Below are 21,316 nucleotides of genomic sequence, written 5' to 3' on the forward strand. Positions count from 1 at the left end.
TCTCTTTAGCACATTAGTTTTTTCTTTCATTTTTTCCTGAACCTTAGGAAACATCATGGTATACCATAATGCATTCATTCTTCCACAGATTTTTTACACTATCTGTCCAAATGGTACATTTTACAAAATAGATGTAAACTTTCTAATGTGAAGTAAGATGACTTGATTTTGAAATGAATAGCTTTTATAATAGCTGTGTGCTGGAGAAAGAGTGCACTAAAGAAATTTTAAACTATTCAAGCTCTTCTGCAGGGCCATAAAAACTGCATTCAGGAAAATAACAGCAGTTTTCATTTAGAGCAACTCATAAAAATCAAGTAGACTTCATTGTAATTGGCACCAAACTATTGGTTATCTTGTCCTTCAAACTAAAGGATGACAGCTAAAACGTGGCCTCTCTCTCTTGTGGCACTGAATTTCATGTTCATTAAACAGAACAAGTGTTTTTAGAACTTTGAAGGTGACTTTCTCATTATTGGCAAAGGGAGAAAATTAAACTCTAACCAAGAGATCAATGTTAATTAAATAATTTGGATTTTTGTATTGTGTCAGATTGGTAAATTTTATTCATCCTGCTTGGAATATTAGCATGTTCTTTTTAGATTCTTCTCTTGTTTCTCCAGACAGAAGTTGCCAAGCAGGATGGTACAAGTTCTGCCTCAGTAATTCATTAAAAGCAAGCTGGAAGAACAGAAGTTGTGCTTTTCTTAGGCATGGGCAGAGATTTATTTTCTAAGAGTGGTTGTGAATGCTAATGATTCAGAGGCTGGAGAAAAGGACCTTAATGAGATATCTCAACATTTGAACGCAGTGCAGGTTTCCAATTGTGCAAATTTAAAAGGAATTAAGTTTAGGAATTCAGTATCTCCTGAATAATAGCACTTATTGTATACTCAGAGTACATTTGGAGAAGCCTTGATAATATTGCAACTTCTTCTTGGTGTAATAGCTTTACAGATCTAATTGACTTAAAACTGGTCCTTTAAAATACAGGGTTGTCCTAGTCCCCTCTGTCTCTCTTGATTAATGAGTCTACTAATGAATCATTAATCTTTTTGGCTCATAAATATATGAAGAATGTGTGGAAGTGAAAATGTTTGTAACATTCCCTGCACCCATCTAAGATTTCTTCACAGGCATGAAGTAAAATTGTGTGGCTACACAATAACAAGCAAACCTTGCCTTTTTTTAGGAGATGCAGGGTGGCTCACTCACAATGGTTTTATTTTTAGATTTTGATTCTTTAATTAATGGGAGGTGACCTGTTTCAGTGATTAAAAAAAAACCATCTAGACTTAAGACCAAGAGAGAAATCATTATTTCTCCTATTCTGAAAAGAGTTAGAAGTCTACATTTTTTTCTTTTTTCCCTTCTACCCTACACTCTCTCTCTCTTTGCCCCTTTTCATTCCCTAGTTTCCCATTATTTTTATTTTCCTTTGTATTTTATATTCTGATAAACTAAAAAAAATGAAGTTGGACCAATGGAATGCACCAAGGAGTCCTAAATAAGGATTTTTGGAAAATCTGAATACATCTTGCTGGATTCTAAGCTTCCCGTGGCCCCTTTCCCATCATTTAAATGTTACTACTTTTTTGTGAATGCTGAGAATGACACTATTTCCCAAAAAATCAAGGAAAGGCCTCTACTATAGAAAAACAATAATATGTTTTAAAATGTTACACCTCAGGCTTGTGTTTTGCTGCAGACTGGTTATTAAACAGTTTTCTAATATTTTCAGCAACTTTGTATTTTATTGTGAGAGAAATGGTAAAAAAATAGAAAAAAGGAGACATTTCAGGTTTCACATTTCTTTTGTCTGAAAAAAATTAAACCTGCAAATAGCCCTTGAGATATGACACTAATTGGGACTGCAATTTCTGTCACTAAATGATGCAGTCATAAAGGGTATCTGCATTGCTTAGCAATGGCAATGCCTATAGCTGTTATTACCCAGATCCAACAATTTTTCCTGCCAGATTCCCACAACCAACTGGCAGCTTGCAAGCAGACTGGCAGGCAGGTTAGACACTGCTACCAGGTAGGGAAAGGCACAAGGAGGTGTGCAAAGGTGTGATGGCAAGTGTCAGAGAGCATACATAGGGATGCACTGATGTATGAGGGAAGCACAATAAGGCTTGGGGAGGGTGTATGGAGGTGTGCAAATATTCAGGGATCAGGGAAGATTGCGAGAGAGGCATGGAGAGGGCATGCTGCAGAGATGCAAAGAGTGCAAGGGAGAAATGGCAAGGTTTGAGAAAGGTGTGCAACAGTGCCAGGGAGGCACACCGAGGCTCAGAGAGGGATATACCAGAGGGCAAGGAAGGCATAGCAAAGCTCAGGGTGTGTGTGTAAAAATGTAAGGGAGGGGTAGCAAAGATCTGGGAGGGTTTGCAAGGGTGAAAAGTCATGTAGAGTCTTAAAATACAGCAGAATTTATTGTGTTGTGATGCAGTTTTAAATGTTTGCAAAAATCCATTTCAAATTTAATAAATAAACATGAGAAACTGCATTTAGTAATAGTAATAAAGTTGGAAGGGACCTTGGAGGTCATCGAGTCCAACCTCCTGCTCAGGCAGGAAGCCCTACACCATTTCAGACAAATGGATGTCCAGTCTCTTCTTAAAAATTTTCAGTATTGGAGCATTCACCGCTTCTGGAGGCAGATTGTTCCACTGGTTAATTGTTCTAACTGTCAGGAAGTTTCTCCTTAGTTCAAGGTTGCTTCTCTCCTTGGTTAGCTTCCATCCGTTGTTTCTTGTTGACAAACTTTCTGATTTAAAAATTACATAATCCTGCATTCCAAGGAAAAGTCCCAGACATGAAGATCTCATATATTTATGGCTTATAACAATGCAAGGGAAACATACTACAGGGGAAAATTGATCTGTTTTGGCTGAATCGTTTGGGATAAAACAAGTGTTTCTATTTGGTGCTGGTCAAATGGTCACTGATCGTCATCATCATCATCATCATCATCATCATCATCATCATCATCATCATCATCATCATTTTAGCCATTGTCTATCTGCTGTAGGATGAAGGCTTCTTCCAGATATTTCCAACCAATACAGTCCTGAGCTTTCTTTTACCAATTGGGCCCTAATACTTGCTGATGTTGTCAATCCATCTTGTTTCAGGTCTCTTTCGTGAATACTTTTTGTCAAGTGGGATCCATTCTATGACTGCCTTGGTCCAGTTGCTATGTGACCAGCCCATTTCCATTTCAATTCTTTTACTCTCTTGATGATATCGTATACTTTTGTTTGCTCTTAATCCATGTGCAGGTCTTTCTATCTTGTCTTGTAATGCCGAGCATGCATCCATGGCTCTTTGTGCCACTTATAGCTTTAGTATCAATTGTCAAATTAGTGTCCGTGTTTCACCAACATATGTTAGAGCAGGTAGCACACACTGACTGAAAACCTATCTCTTCAGGCATAGAGAGAGGTTGTTCTTGAAATTATTTTTAGCTTGCCAAATGCCCACCAACCACATTTAACATGCCATTCAATTTCTTTTATTATATCACCTTCCATAGAGATCCATTGGCCAAGGTATATGTAGTGGTCTACTACATCTAGATCTTCTCCAGATAATATATTTTTCTTTCTTTGGTGAATTTATTAAATATAACCTGGCTTTTTTTTCACACTAAATGGTTCTCCTGCTTCGTGTAGCTCTTGTATGTGCTTTGTATCTCTTCTGGGTCTTGTGAGAAGAGAACATCATCATCTGCAAATCTTAAGTGATTTAAATAGGCATCACTAATTTTTATTCCATCTTTTGCCCAGTCTAGTTTGTGAACTATTTCTTCAAAGCAGGCTGAGAAAAGTATAGGTGATATTATATTGCTTTGTCATACATCTCGTTCCGTGTTGATTTCCACATTAAGATCATTAAGGTAAATTGTTGCCATTGTTTTTTTTTCATGTATTGATTGTAAGCAGTGTCTATGCCTTGGTTGAGCAATGCCTTAATTATTGCTCGAATACTGAGTCAAATGCCTTTTCGTAGTCAGTGAAAGCCATGCACAGAGGTATGGTGTACTTGTGCCTTCAAATGACTTGCTGAACAACCTGGATGTGATCCATTGTGCTGTAGCCACTTCTGAACCCTGCCTGCTCCTTTGACTGTGCATCATTTAATGTTTTCAATATTCTTTTGCTATTATCTTGGTGAAAATCTTGCAGAGTACTGAAATAAGGCCTACTGGGCAATAGTTCTTTAAATCATCTTTGATCCTTTTCTTGTGTATAAAAATCACTTCAGCAATTTTCGATTCATTGGTTATTTTTCTTCTTCTTGAGGTATCGCAAGTACAATTTTGCTAGTATCTTGTGTAAACTGTGACTACCAGCTTTCAGCATTTAAACCATAACACAGTCATTTTCTTTTTCTCCCCCCCAAACCCACAGATGACTTTTTAAAACAGAAGCTAATTAATCAAGAGCACTTTTCAAAAATTTGTTCAAAAATTCAGTTGCATGAAAATTGTAATGTTGTGGCAATAACTGCATTTATAATAATGATGATGATGATGATGATGATGATGATGATGATGATGATGATGATGATGATGATGATGATGATAAAGTTGGAAGGGACCTTGGAGGTCATCTAGTCCAACCCCCTGCTCAGGCAGGAAACCTTATATCATTTCGGACAAATGGCTGTCCAGTTTCTTCTTAAAAACTTCCAGTGTTGGGGCATTCACTGCTTCTGGAGGCAGGTTGTTCCATGGTTAATTGTTCTAACTGTCAGGAAGTTTCTCCTTAGTTCTAGGTTGCTTCTCTCTTTTGTTAGTTTCCACCCATTGCTTCTTGTATGTCATCTACTATCCATGTAGAATTGTATGGAATTCGAATCATGGCAACTGAACTTATTTTCCTGTTAGTTTAAAATGCTTCATTGCTTATCCAGGTAGCTTTTTCAGTTTGAGCAATTTGGTTAGGTAGAATTTGAGCAGGCAGAGAGCCTTTGGAATATACCAACTACTAAAATTCTTATAGGTTATCAAGTATGGCCTCCATAGTGAACCTCTAAAGTGGTCTTAACCTTCCTGGGGACTAATTTAGGAGCAGCATAAAAAATGAAGAATGTGTTGTGCCTGAGGCTTCTACTTCTGTTGCAGGAAGTATACAGTATCTCTTATACACTTAGGGGTTAATTTCTTATGGCTTAGCTATGTAATATCTTAAAAGCATAGTATGAAGCTGCCCTTTATATAGTCAAAGAAATCAAGATGTATGTGTGGCTGAATGAAATCAGCCTGAAAAAAGAAATGGACATTCAGGACACTGCTGAACAAAACCTTTGGAAATTTTGATTGAATATTCTAAACAGAATTTACCTATAGGTAGCTCTGAATCTTTATTCTATATATCTTAACAGCTGCGAACACATGCTTATTGCTGTTCCAGTTCTCAAGCTATAAGATAGCATTTGATAGACTTTGACTTCTATAGAAAAAATGAATGTGCTAATATTTAAAGAGACCCAGAATATTTAAAAGAATTTCACCTGGTTTATGCTAATGTTAACAAATGATAGCAGAAATTTTTCAAAATATAGTTACCTCTGTTTATTCTTCTTCTCAGACATACATAAGATATAGAAATGATGACCACATCATCTATGTATAGCAGAATTCAAATAGGCCAATTGATTTACAAAGGGTGGTGAAATTCTGGTCTTGTTCTGTCTTAGCTTACGTCCGTCCTTGTTGCGTCACAAGAACAACCCCTTTTTTATCAGTAGGCTGGAAAAACCAACCCTTTTTATTTCATAAATAGTCCTGATAAGTTTTCTCCAAAACAAAAACAACAGAATACTTTTCCAACAGATAATTGGTGAAAAAAGCAAACAGAGCAGGAGTTAAACAAGAAATTCACCGGTAAAACAAATGGACCATGATCTCTTGAAGTTCTTTACAAACAGTTGCTTCAGCAACCAGCACCGCCCACACCTTCCCTTTTTATAAAGCAGCCCCAAGGCATGGCTTCTCAATGCCTTCTCCTCCTTCCTTGGAGTTGTCGTATTGACTCCCTCTGATTTGCTCTAGATAACTGCCTTCATTTACCAGCGTCTATAATGACGTCCAGCTGTGAGTCCTCAAAGTCTGAATCATCTCCCCCACACAGCTGTGTCTTATCCTGAACATGATTGGAGGGGGCAGGCTCTTCATCCGATTGTGAGTCTCGTAACTCATCAGAGCCTTCCTCCGACTTTGATGGCTCCTCCTTCTCTGATTCCCCGGACTCAGCTGCCGGACTCAGATTCCCTGGGATCACAGGCTGGCACGGACTCACAACAGGTCTTAATATGAATTGTGTCAATGGATGTATGAAATAATTAAAAAGATTGTTGCCAGAGTGCACTGCTTTGCCTTTTTGGGGATTAGTGGGGCAATTCCTTGAAGGGCATAATGAATCTGCATGATATCAGAAGTATTATAACTGGAGGAAGAGAAAGTATAATTCGATATAAAAACATCAGATGAATGTCCTAACAGAGTAAATGAAACAAGGACACAAGATAAATGTAGAAGTTGACAAGAGTAAAAAGATGTTACAGAATACCACAGAGGTGAATAGAGATAATCTAATGGGAATTCTAAAAAAGAATGTTTTAAATATTTTTTGTGCTCTATGATGGATAGCCATACAAATCTTTTAAATAAGTAAATAAAAAATGTGTGACTTCGGATACAAAGATGGTATATAATGGATTTGAGAAATATTTGTTAAAAGAAATGAAAATGGTTGTGTATTTCTGCCCACTTCATTCTTTGGAAATAAGATGCACATACACTGTCAGGCAAAACATACAAGTAAGTTGAATGCAATAGAAATGGGATATTTTAAAAAATGTGATTTAATGTGGAACAATTTTCAAATTCTAGTTCTATATCCAATATTTCTTCAGCAATTTTTATATCACAGCCATATCACAGTTTTCCAGCTATTTTCTGGAAAACAATTATTCTGATATATTTTTTTCACCAGAGAATAAAAGAAAACCCACCAAAATTTTCATGATTGGGGATATAGGACGTCCACATTAGTTACCAGGTGGTCATTCTACTACATTCTTTTCAGTTTTAAGCCTTCATAGTGTCTTTGCTTTAATTAAATCCCAAAGAAAGGAATCATGAAGAAAACCTTATTTTAGACAACATATCCATCCATGGAGGCTGCAAAGAGATGGAGAGTTATATAACAAAAAAGAAATAGTCATTACCATTATTCAGTGGTAAATTAAATATGAATCACCACCCAAAGCTAACATAAATTTTAAATCTAAAACTCCTGTGAATGAAGCAGAAGAACAATATTGTCTTTTACAGAAGAAGAAAATTGAGCAGGAAAGGTGATGGAAACTTCAGTGCAATATTAACTTATTCTGATGTTCCAACATATATCTATTTCTTTGAGAAATTAACAGCTTTATACATGAAGACTTTTTTTCACTGCTGAAAGTAAAGTGAAAGTATCTATATGTACTTAGGTAAGTTGACATGAACATGGAGTTTTAGTTGGGAGTCAGTACTCTGAGTAAGCTGGGATACATTTGCATAAACTGCAAAATGCAGCTCCAATAGAAATAGGGGTTAATCAACTGGCTTAGAATCCAAGGAACTTGGGGAAAAAGCTCCCTAAGTCTACATTATTTTATAATACTTCTGATATAATTAGATCAATATTTTGTATTCAGTAAAAAAATAATGCTTACCAACTGATACTCTGTTGAAAGCCACAGCCCATATAGGTTTCTTACAGTTGTAAATGTGAAGCAGATCTGATCACTGATGATATATATGATGGAGTGTTCTGGAACAAATGTCTATAGATATTTTCAGTCACCCTGACTTTGGGACACTTTAAACAGTATCTACTTGAATATGGGACACTTTCATACACACAGTGACTTAACAATAGCCATTATTTGAGAATTTGAGAGAATGAATCGATGTGGGTAAATTATATAAGCTAAGCCAGTGATGGCGAACCTTTTAGAGACTGAGTGCCCAAACTGCAACCCAAAACCCACTTATGCATTGTCGGGTGCTGGGTGGGTGTGGCCCATTGGGTGGGCGTAGCTGCGGTGGTAACGGCAGACTGGGTGGGACTAAAAAATCCAATCAATTAATTCCAACTTTGCAAGATCTTTTTTTCCCCGCGAGAAGTTGAAATTGACTGATTTATTGAACCTTTTTTTTTGCACACGACGGCGGAGGCCTAAAGCGAGAAGGTTTTATAAAACCCAGCTGAAGGCCTATGACTGGGGCGATGGCGCACGTGCCCACAGAGAGGGCTCTGAGTGCCGTCTCTGGCACCCGTGCCATAGGTTCGCCGCCACTGAGCTAAGCATTAGCATATAAGAACTTAAATGGTTAATTCTAGAAGTTGAAATATTTTCATTTAGAGAATCTCTTAAGGTCTTTCTGGGAATTTGTTTCTAAGTTTTGTCACAAGAGCTTTTAGTACATGGGTGACTGGCTATCTTTTGTCTCCCTGAATATTCCTTGCTTCCTTGTTGCAAAGCAAACCAGAAAGGATGACAACAGAGACAGGTCCTCTGATCTATATTCAGTCCTTGGTAATCACTGAATGGCAGTCATTTTAGATATTTTAAGCCAGAAATGCTTATGTACTTGCAGTTCACTTTAGCTCCATCAAGCATGATCATTGGTTGGAATGAAAGATATTCAGAAATCTATGGGCATGTATACCAAGAGTCTTCTGAGCTTCATTTTCCCCCCATACTCCAAAGAAGTAGAATTAGCAGCATGGAGAATAATATATAGCCAAAAATCAGAAGACAGAATAACTCATTGGACCAATATTTTTAACATGTGAAGATAAAGCAGATATGGGGAAATTGGACCTCAAATCTTTCTGATCCATCTTTTCATCATGCTCAATAATACTGGTAATGTCCAGTGGTGGAAATAACATCTGGAGAGCCACTAGTCCCTCTACTTGTCATGAAGGGTATCAATAAAGTTTGAAGGGATGGAAAAATTCCCTTGCCAAATTTTACACTTGAATCTGAAATGTTCTTGTGTGTATATATGAGGGCAATTTGGAAATAAACCTCCATTTGGTTATCAATGACAGATGCTCACAGATACAGAACTTTTATTATACACATTAAAAAACTACAACATTACATTCCTTTTTAACATAATCACTGTTCAAATTGAGGCACTTGTCATAACGTCTTACAAGGTTTGAAATTCCTTCGTAGTAATCGCTCGGTGCCAGATCTGGGCTATGGTGTGTGTGTGTTCAAAACATCTCAACGGAACTGCTGCAAAAGTTCTTGGTCTAGCAGTGTGCAGACAAGCATTATCGTGAACCAACACCATACCAGAAGTCAGCATGCCCCGACACTTGTTATGGATGGTTTGTCCGAGTTTTCATAACTTTTCACAGTGGACGTCTGAATTGATGGTCAAACCATGCTCCATGAACTTCACTAGCAGTATTCCTTTGGCATCTTCACAGTTGTGGGATTTTCTATGGCACCATTTCTGGTGTGGTGTTGGTTCACAATAATGCTCGCCCACACACATTTTTAAGGACTGACTTGTCTTGCATTGATCTTTAGGAGTATTACTAGTTTGCTGAAAATAAATGCTTCCAAAGGCTGTCTATAATAAAAATCAACAACTTTATTCATAGCTCATGCTGTCCTCCAGCATGCAGCAACACTGGATGTGAAAGCCTCAGAACTTCTCCTCCTGCATTTTAAAGTTTCTCAGCTTCAGCCATGTGAAGTCTTTCAGCTTGAATCAGTTTCGATTGCTCTCAGAAGAGTTCCTTGGCACTGTTCCATAGTCTTGATTCAGATCTTCCTCAATGTCAACAGTAAAAGAATTTCTGGCCTCTTCTTCCACAAAAAATGTTTCTCAATCTCACAGCATGGTGCTTGGTGCCAAGTGCTTAAAATGTTCTCATGCATCACGTAGTGTAAATATTGTTTTTAATATACCATTAATCTGCTATACAATTTTTTTCAACCAGCTAGCTAATCTGGTATGAGATTTTTGTACATCTGCCCTCACATATTCCCATTCATGCTGTGTCTCTGTGACAGATGAATTGGAAAGGACTTTTTTTTTTGGACTCACAGAATTCAGATGTGTAATGCCTTTATCTGGGAAAAGTGGGAGGCTAAGTTTCATATGAGCAATGAGTTTTTGTGGGTTCCATGCTTAACATTATTTTGGCATATTTTTTATCTGTAGAGAAGCTGGTGTTCTAAGAAGAAGAGGTTGCTTCTGATCATATCTGTTTTGAATCTGGTTTTTAGGCTAGTTTAAAAATAAAAATGTGCTAGTTGTTCTGGCTAACGATCTAAAGTGAACTGAATACATGTTCCTGTTTTTACTGATCTCATGGTAGCTTTCCATGACATTGAACATAGTAGTTTTCACAATTATCTCCCCAAGATGGGAAGGAAGGACACTAGTTTATTATATCTGTAATCCATAGATAAGGAACTTTATGCTTCCCATATGCTCTGGATTATATCAATTAATGATATAGGATGTGGAAATTGCAATCCAAAACATCTGGAGGTCAACAGATATCTACTCCTGTTTTAGTCACTTTTTGAATAATTGTTCTTTACAAAATAATGGCAGCAAATTCTCTTTCTATGCTATTCTTCATTAAACCATTTGATGAATAAATATAAACGCATGTGCTGTAGAAATAAACATCCAAAGATTAAATGCTGTCCATTAGTATAATTATAATACATAAAACTATTTTTTTTCCTTTCTTTTCATGTTTCATACTAATTAGAATTGCTAAAAAGATAAGAATTGGGGTAAGGCAACTGAAAGGGAAAGCTGAGGCCTTAATACTTGATGATAGAATAGAATGAAGATCAAGTCAGACTGGTTCTGTGCTCATTCAACATAAGCAGTTTTCCTACTTAGGGTTGCTCCTGGATCCAGGGTTAACCTGATTGCAAGGTTGATGAAGAATGCCTTTAAGAGTTTAGGTGGATGTTTCTTTCCTGATGAGATATAGATTGGCAACAATCAAGCATAGCATAAATACTTAAATTATTGACACAGACATCCCTTGTTTCTGTCTTTCATTAGAGATTATTCAGCTGATTCAAGAGTTTGCATCAGTCATGTACAGCTTTGCTCTTTGTCACCCTTAAAATTCATATTTATTATCCGGAATAGGGATAACTGTGCATCAAATTCTAATATAATGTCACATCATAAACCTTAAACAATATGCTTAGTTTCTTGAGCCATGCAATATACATACACACACACACACACACACACACACACCTACTGGTTCTGGTTGAAATATTCATCTCTACCCCTTAAAAGTTGGGGATACTCTTGGAAATATAAGTTTAATTCTACTTTGGAGTTAAGGTTTTTCATTTTCTTCCTTGTGAATGTTTTTTTTTAAGCTATAGGACTTAATTAAAACAAGCCCACTGAAACTAATGAGTTAAGCATAAGTAATTTAATTCCTATTTATTTTCAAAAAAACATAAACCAAAACAGCAATATTCCAGAATGAAGCTAATAAGTGAACTAATGTGTCCAAAATGAACATACTATGATATAGAATCATATCACAAAAAACAAGATATACTGTAGCTTTAAATTACATGACAGTTTTGTAAAGTTTATAAATATTTAACTGTATTTTGATTTAAACTTTTTGTCTGTATCAAATTATCTTTGTAGACTAAAGATTTGTTGCCCCTTAATTTTTTTTCTTCTTTTAGGTGGTATAAGAACAAAGATGTTGGAAAGGACAAAGATGATTGGAATGATTCACAGTAATACTGAAATATTTGATTTTTCTGTGACATTTTTACCACAAGAATGATCATCCCAGTAACATGTTTCATTGAATCTGCATTTCATATCATAACATGATTTCTAGAAAGCCAGGTTTTCTTAGTACTAGAGTTTCTTACATATTCTCTATGTATAGATCAGTGATGGCAAACCTATGGCATGGGTGCCAGAGGCGGCACTCAGAGCCTTCTCTGTGGGCACGTGCACAGTCGCCCGAGTCCTAGGCCTTCAGCTGGGTTTTATAAAACCTTTTCGCTTTAGGCCTCCGCCGCCGTGTGCCCCCCCCAAGGTTCAATCAATCAGTCAATTTCAACTTCTCGCAGGGAAAAAAATCTTGCAAAGTTGGAATTGATTGATTGAACTTTTTAGTCCCACCCAGCATGCCGTTACCACTGCAGCCACGCCCACCCAATGGACTACATCCACCCAATGGGCTACACCCAGCCAATGGGCCACACCCACCCGGCACCCAACAATGCATAAGTGGTTTTGGGTTGCAGTTTGGACACTTGGTCTCTAAAAGGTTCGCCATCACTGATATAGATGATCATTGAAAAGAGAGAAAGTTGTACATTATTTGTGTTATTTTTATTAATTTCATGGTGACCTAAGAATTAGATTAATATTATATTAGCTAGGTCTCTTTTCCAAACAGTCAAGTTGGGGTGGGACTTTTGTTAGTTTTGGTTAAAGTGGTTTCTTACAAGGCATGTTAGAAATATAATGCATAGAACAGATTATTTTTATTGATTCAAAGTTACTACTTATTAAATTTAACATATATCATCCAATATAGAGCAATTTCCCATGCATTTTATACAATGTATTATGGGCTACTGATAACTAATGCTTCTATTATGATCATACATAACTGTAGTACAATGAAACATGTTTATACACTCATAGTTGTTTATTCAACTTGACATGCCATATGTACCATCTCATTGTTTCCATACTGTAAAACAGCTATGGTATAAGCACATAGTTTATCTGCTATAAGGTAATGGTTTATTTCATGTATGATCAGGTCACAACCTGATGTCTCTATGCATGAATTTATAGAGTGAGGAATTTTATCTTCAAGCAAAGTTTACCTAGCACTCGATCCTCCCTTTTAAAAAAAGCTACAGATAGGCAATGGGTATTGAACTGATTTTTAACAAAGTGCTGAAGTTTTCTTTCAGTTTGTTTAAATTTAAAACATCTAGTACTTAGATTAGTTCTCTGAGCTTGTGGGTTAGTTTCTGAACGTTTCGTTACAAGGTTAGTTAACATCTTCACCAGAATTTAGGGGATGTCACTGTCAGTGTTCTTCTGTTTATAAGGATTTCAGGCATGGATGTGTCAAGTGAGGGCCTGTGGTGGGTCTTGTGATGGGTCAGATGTGAGTCATAAGTGAGTCTTGTGTTGGATCTTGTTATGGGGAAGTTACCTCAGGTCAGGGTCATTGGGAGGTGAACTGGTGGTGGTGAGGCTTGCATGGGTTAGTTGAGGATTAGTGCTGTCTCTGGTTGGTTGTGTGCTTGATTTGGATCCTGAGAGGTTCATAGGCTAATTGTAGGTCAATGTGTCTGTTGATGGAATTGCTTCTGGAGTGCCAGACTTTGATGAACTCATGAGCATGGCGGGTGATAACATGGCCGATGATTTTCATGTTGCTCCAATTGAACTGGTGCTGTTGGTGTCAGTGTGGGTAGACATTAAGAATTTGGGATCATGGCACTGCCAGCCAGTGTTCGTGGATCCTTCAAGTTCAGTGGAAAAATCTACAAGCAAATACAAGGTACTTCGATGGGATCACCCATATCAGGCCTAATAACAGAAGCAATAATGTAGTGACTCAAATCCATAGCTCTACCACCATCCAATCAGAATTCTAGACACGCTATGTCAATGACACCATCATCATCAAACCCTCCCAAATTGAAGAAACATACCAGCTACTGAATAACATACTTCTTGGGATCAAATTCACATGCAAAGAAGAAATAGAGAAGAGACTCTCATTTCTTTATATCGACATAGGAGATTAGACAATGGAGAACTGGAAACTCATGTCTACTGCAAATCCATGAACATGGACCAGATCCTCAGCTTCACAAGCAACCACTCCATCACACATAAAAGAAGCTGTGTCCAGACCCCCTTCAGAAGGGCCAGGACACACTGCAGCACCACAACATTAAGAACAGCAGAAGAGAAATGACTGCTTGACGCCTTTCTCCATAACGGCTATCCAAAAAACTTAGTATTCTGACACATAGTAACTGTCAACTCTACAACAAACCTGGCTGCAGCCATATTTTTTTATATATATAAAAGTTTTATTATTTTTTTAAAATTACAGTCTTTAGTGCTTAGTAAACAACATGTTGTCTGGGTTCAGATATTTAACATTAACTTCTTCAATATAAATCTGTTCAATACTATACAATCCAGTATTTTTTTTCCCCTGATCCTCCTTTCTTCTCTATATTTTTTCCTTTTTCCCTTCATTACACCATTACAATTTTTGGTACTGTTAATGTAGCTTATATCTAACTTATAGCATTAGATATAAGCATCTTCATCATATTTTACTAATATACAAATCACAATATCAATTCATAAATCAATAATGTCAATTCATTAATCAATATCCTGTTTTTGTGTTCTTGTTAAAGTTTGATTTCCCATCAGTATTTGAAATGTCTTTATCGGTTATGATTTTCTCAATATTAATTACATTTATATAGCTGAAAGTTTTATTCAAATCAATCCTCCTCTTATCTTCATATTTCCCATATCAAAACAAGAAAAAATGCTATCTTAATTCTAAATCATATCTTGCATTATAAAGGTCTAATTATATCTAAAGGTCTTCTTTTAATCTTATTCAAAGAAGTATTTAAACATATAATGCTCCCTCTAAAAGGTCAAATCTTCTGTTTTTTAAATCTGATTCTCAGTTTCTTTCTTTGCCAAGTCGCTTTCTTAGATTGCCCAAGAATTTTCTTTCTATTTTTGTAAAAATGGCTTGGCATGAGGAAGACAATTTAGGTAGAGTATTTTGGGAGGGGGGATTCCGCCCATTTATGTTCCTTAAATATAAGTTGTGACATTTCCCTTAACAAGTCTATATTCTCTGTTTTAAAATCTTTTTCCTTGCCATCAGATATATTTTGCAGATCTGAGGGGTAAAAGTTCTTTTGCATTTTCGTTGTTATAGCTAAGTATTTTATTTGTATATTGTCTTTGTATTTCCCTTCTTTTATCTCTTCCATCTCTAAATCCATTTCTTCTGTTTCGACTTCTAATTTCTGGATTGTTTGTTCATATTTTGTAGTCATTATCTGGGAGCTTTCTAGTTGTAGATTTAATTTGGAGATTTGCTCATTTATATTGTCTAAATTGTTTTTAATCTCATTATGATTTTTTATGTCCTCTTGCATTCAACAATTGTTTGGTGAATTAGTTGTAGCATAGAATATATTTCTTTCTGAAAGGTGTTTGTTTTTTCTTGAGGCATCATTCTTAGAGATTAGTTTTCTGGTCTTTAAATGTATTCTTTATAATCCAATAGATTCCAAAGTATAGGTTCAGTTTTGAAAGCAATATTTTATTGTAATCCCTTGTCTCAAGTACCCCCAAAATTGTCAGTCAGGCAAGGTTGTAATCCACAATGTTCAAAATGTTCACACTCTCTGAAAACAGCTCAAAAGTCTCTCCCAGCCTAGCATAGTCCAAGGTCAATTTTTTCTTTCTCTCCTATTAGCTCTTGAAGTTTAAAATCCAAGCTCAGTAGATATTTATAATCCAAGAAGGTCAGGATGATATCCCAAAATATTTTCCTTTATTGCCAGCTGTTCTCCCAAGGTAAGAATCACCAAGCAAAGCAAATTATGGTGCTATACACAAATCCACCGTTAGATGTCATTCAAAGTTCATTTTCCAGTCTTAAAACAAAGGATTGATTTCTTATATTTCACCTCAATATTTTTTTTTCCGTTTGCATTTGAAGGTTTTTAGCTTCTTGGGAGCCTTTCCCAGGAAATTCAGTTGTAAAATAGTAAAGAAAGGATCAATATTCTCACCCAGTTCCAAACATGCTGTTTACGATGTCTTAAGTAGTGCTTTTTTCCTCCTTCGGTTCTCAGCAGCTAATGGCCGGCCACAGGAATGTAGCTGATCTTTCCCCTGTCACTTTGGAGGGCTTTTCTTGGATCAAATGGAAAGACCACCATTTCTTCGTGATCAACAAGGCACCCCTCCTCTTTATCTCCTCTTTGCGGCAATTTTAGCGCTTTTCAGGGCCCCCAGCAGGGTGAAATCGGGCGCAGAAGGCAGAGCCCTGCCCTCCTGCACCCCATTCTGCTGCAATGCAAACCAGAAGTCCTGGCTGCAGCCTTCTTTATCATTCTAAGTTGCCACAAGAGGGAAAGGGGGAACGAGGTATTTTTGCTAGTCTAAACATGAATGGACCCCGTGGGAACCAGGGTAATTCCCACACCATTGTGGAGAAGTAGGAACGTCCTGCCAGAAAGCCCGCCAAGTAGTTCTATTGAAGAATGTGATTTATGATGAGTAGAAGGCTGGAAAATATTACATTGAATTACTCTCAACTTTCGGCGGGGATTTCAGACTTGGTTTCACATTTGACCGTGCCAACATCATGTATCCAATAAACATGTTCTTTGAGGAAATCTTGTGCCTCGGAGTTCTAATGTATTTGGTTCCATCTGTCGGAACCTTGACAGCACCCAAACCACACCACACCACACAGCCAACCACCATGCAAAAACTAACCGTATCATACACAAAAGGGGTGTTGGAAATGACAACTAGATTTCTCCAACCCCTAGGAATAGGAATAGCCCATAAACCCACAGCCACACTCTGCAAGGAACTATCCAGATCCAAAGACAAGATACAGAAAGATTAGAGAAACAATGTAATCTACAAAATCAACTGTAACCATTGCAACCAATTCTACTTGGGATAAACATCACATCTGTTAAAAACCAGGATCCATGAACAAAATCCCAAATCCTTAATCTCTACCCACACTGACACCAAACAGCACCAGTTCGATTGGAGCAACACAAAAACCATCGGCCACATTATCACCTGCCACACTCGTGAATTCATCGAAGCCTGGCACTCTACAAGCAATTCCATCAACAGACACATTGATCTACAACAAGCCTATGAATCCCTTAGGATCCAAATCAACTGCACAGTCAACCAGAGACAGCATTGACTCTCAACCAACCCATGCAACCCCCCCCCAGCAGTTCACCTCCCAATGACCCTGACCTGAGATAACTTCCCCATCATAAGACTCACTAATGATTCACACCTGGCCCATCACAAGACCCACCACAGACCCTCACTTGACACACCCACACCTGAAGCCCTTATAAATAGAACATCCCCTAAGAATGTTACCTAGCCTGGTAATGAAACATTCAGAAAACAACCCACAAGCTTGGAGAATGAACCTTCACTCTCATACTATACGTGAGCTACAGATATTTGCCACTATTGCACATCTAGTTCTCACAGACAAATGCCAGGCTTTTTGTATTAATACTATTTTTATTTATTTTATTTTATTTATTAAATTTTTATGCTGACCATCTTTTCTATAAGGTTACTCTTCTTCACAATGATTTTTATTGCCTTGTATGGAAACTGGGGCCCCCTCCAAAAAAAATGAACCAAAGCTGGACACAATCCTTCACTTATCTTGCATATTTAAAAGCATAATCTACATTTTGTGATCCAGTCTGGGAAATTGATAAATTAGTAAAATAAAATGGATATTTTATACATTATTCTGCCTGTAATGAGAAACCTGAAGGGCTAAAATTGATGATAATTCTAACTCACATCATTTCCATCAGAAGACCACATATTTTTTGGTTCACCTATCTGTTAAAAGTTTCCTCTAATACTTCCCAACATATCTTTATTAGAATGTAGCCTGTGTTATCTAATCAGAAGAAAGCATTTCTTGACTCTCTTCTTTAAAATCAGGATTTTTTTTACTACCTTTTTAAAATTAATTATTGTTTGCTCCATAACAAAGTAGGTTATTTTAAAATAATTGGATGTATCCATAATGATTTGAGAGCAGTAAGCACTAAAGAGGGCAAATGATGTCTCATAAGGGATTGATCAAGAATTTTATGATCTTGTTTTATTTTTGTTTTATGTTTTGTTTGTGAGTACATATTTTAATAGTGTTTTACTACATAGCATTCATTACTTTCTGCATGAACACTAGGAAATCCAAATTTAATTATGCAGGTTAGGGGTGCTGCATGGATAGCCGTGGTATTATTACCATATAACTTGAGTTCCTGAATCTCCATGCATTACCTTCTAGGGAAGACCTGTTCTGTTCAGTTGCGAACAGAACAGGTTTGGTTTATTGCTATTAGATAAATTGAAATCATAGTTATAATTTAATTGCATTGTTGTATATTTTAAAGTATCGCTTGTTATATTACGGTGGATTGATTCATCATCTGATTCAAACATAATATATTGTAAGGATTTCTCTAGAAATAGCAAGGTTTAATATTTGACTTAAATATTATAGCAATCTACTTTAGTTAAGTCAAACAATAATCTTTGATTTAATTTGCCTCTTGAAAATGTCATAAGAGTAACAAGTGGGTTATATTTATTAATTCTACATACATGAGAAGAAAATTCAGCCAACACTCAAAGATTGCTGAAAGTATCAATGAATGTTTAAAAAAGACATAATGTGCAGCATATCTAAGACTACTCTTGATATGTATTCAAATTAAAAATTGAAAAAAATAATTTTATGGTGTGTATTTAGATTCAACATTGTATTTGACAATTCCAAAACAGATTTTTTCTGCATTGTACTGATGAAATTAATTGATTTCCATAATATTCCTCTTAAAAATAGTTTTATGCATTGTTCCATCTATAAAGTGAATGTGTGGGAGCATATCAGCACCTGTTTTTGATTGACTGACTAATAAAATATGCAAACTAATTACAGCATCTGGATTTGATAACAATTGGAATAATGAAATTGCGAATATAATAATAAATATCTGAAGGACAGTGAAGAAGATACATTGAAACTAGTATACAAGGAAGGGTTACTTAGTATTGGAGAGACAAAACTGGTCTACAGGAAAGAGTAAATGAAGAACAGAAAAGAAAAATGGGAAGACAAAATGTTACATAGTCTATTTTAAAAAAAAAAGGCAAAGCGGATAATAAAAAGACCTGATAATGGCTAAAGCAGGAAAGGTGAAGAAAGAGACAGAGGGGCTAATCTGACTGCAGAAGATCAAACCTTAAAAACAAATGCATGCAGCAACAGAATTAACAGCAACAGTCTGCAGGTGCCACCTCAGCAAAGAAGCTGAATGACCAGTAGACCACTTGGTTAGCTGCCACAAGATCATACATACTGACTAAGACAACAGCATGACAAAGTAGCAACAATTGAAATGTATTGGAAGATCTGCGAGAAATACCATTTGCCTGCAAGCAAGAATTTTGGATCATAAAATAGAGAAAGTCATAGAAAATGAAGAAGCTAAATTGCTCTTTAGAATTTAAACAGACAGGCATCTGTCACATAATATCCCAGACTTAACAACTTTGATAAGAAAGACAAAAAAATCTGGATAATGGACATGGCAGTGCCTGGAGACAGTAGAATAGAAAAGAATTGGAAAACATAAAAAATATAAAGATCTGTCAATAGAATTAGAATAGAAGGACCAGTAGTAAGTACCACTCCTTCAACACTACTGCAACTTAGAATGGTTGCCAAACAAATGGTCATTAACCGAGGACTACATGTAGTTTTTGCCCATTTGATCCTTCTTTTGTTTGGTCCAAACACTAGTCCATAAAATATGCTATCTTAGTTTATGAATGAGCAATGTATGGTTTGCAACTCATCCACTGATCACAAGCTTGCCTACAAATGTGTTTCTTCAGTTGGTGAAAATGCCATTAAAAAGCAGTTTAAAGGGCTCTGTTTTGAATTAGAACATTTATTACAAGATTTATATTCACCTATAAGGTAATATATAAAGTGGAGCTCCTTCTTTCTCTTAAAAATGTTTATATGTGTGTCTCTTGTGACATAACTTAGCTGAAAAAGGTCTAATAGGACTGTTTCTTTTATTTTAGCAACAAGAACAAGACCCCACGAATCTATACATCTCAAACTTGCCCATTTCCATGGATGAGCAAGAGTTGGAGAATATGCTTAAACCTTTTGGACATGTCATTTCCACCAGAATATTAAGAGATGCAAATGGCATCAGCAGAGGAGTAGGATTTGCGAGGTAAAAAGCTGTTGTTTTTTTTATTTGCATGCTGGAATGTATTTCCTTTTCTCTTTAGATTTATTTATTTATGCATGGCAAGGCTATATTTGGTATTGCTTAAAGGATCTGCAATCATACAACATGTACAATAATGCAAGGGACTAAAGGAACTTATCTGAATGTATGGGTACATCTTTTCCAGAAAATCGAAAAATCATTGCTTGAGAATAAAGCTTATTTTATTAAGTCAAATAATAGTAAAATAACCGGGAGCAATTAAATATCAATTTCAACATAAAGAGAAATAAATGTCATTCTTTCTGAAAGCCTATATGTGATTATGCTAGATATTTCTTAATTTAAGATTGGAAAAAAGATGGGAAGAGTGAATATAAATTTACTGTAAAATATAATGAATAAATAATTCAATAAAACAGAGAAGTGTTTTACCAATTTTGTCAATTTGAATGGAGTATTCCAGGATCATCATTGTCAGCCATTCAGTTGTTCCTGATCCTCGGCCATGCTATGGATCATTATTCTCCATGTCCCTCTGTCTCAAACTGCCTCTCTCTGATTCACCGTGGTCATTCCAGTGTTATCTTTTATAACGTCTGGCCAGCAGGCACTAGGATGGCCCCTTTCGCTTTTCCTGCTGATCACTCCCCGTATGACTGATTTTTTTGAATGAGTCGACTCTCATGACATGACCAAAGTACAACAGTCTCTGGCTTCTGGTTAGGCATCACAGCGTAATAGGCGCAGGAAGATGGGGCTCCGTCTTCCGCACTCGATTTCACCCTGCTGGGGATCCTAAAAAGGGTTGAAAATTGCCCTGGAGAGGCGATAAAGAAGGAGGGGACCCTCGTTGATCGCAGAGGGGTGGCGGCCCCTCCATTTGATCCAAGGAATACCTCCAAACCAGCGGGGGAAAGACTAGCTACAGAAGCTGCTGGCAACCGAAGAAAATAAGCACTGAACAACTTTTGAGCAATGTGGATGGAACTGGGTGAGATTATCTCTTTATGATTTTAAGACTTTTTCCTTGAAAAAACCATCCAAAGCAAAGAATCCCCCCAATGAGAGAGGGAAGGAGAATTTCCGCCCCATTCCCTCAGAAAAAGAAAAGCAGCAAACTAATTGC

The sequence above is a fragment of the Protobothrops mucrosquamatus genome, unplaced genomic scaffold (assembly GCF_001527695.2).
Source record: "Protobothrops mucrosquamatus isolate PMUCROS unplaced genomic scaffold, P.Mucros_1.0 scaffold83, whole genome shotgun sequence".
NCBI lineage: Eukaryota > Metazoa > Chordata > Lepidosauria > Squamata > Viperidae > Protobothrops > Protobothrops mucrosquamatus.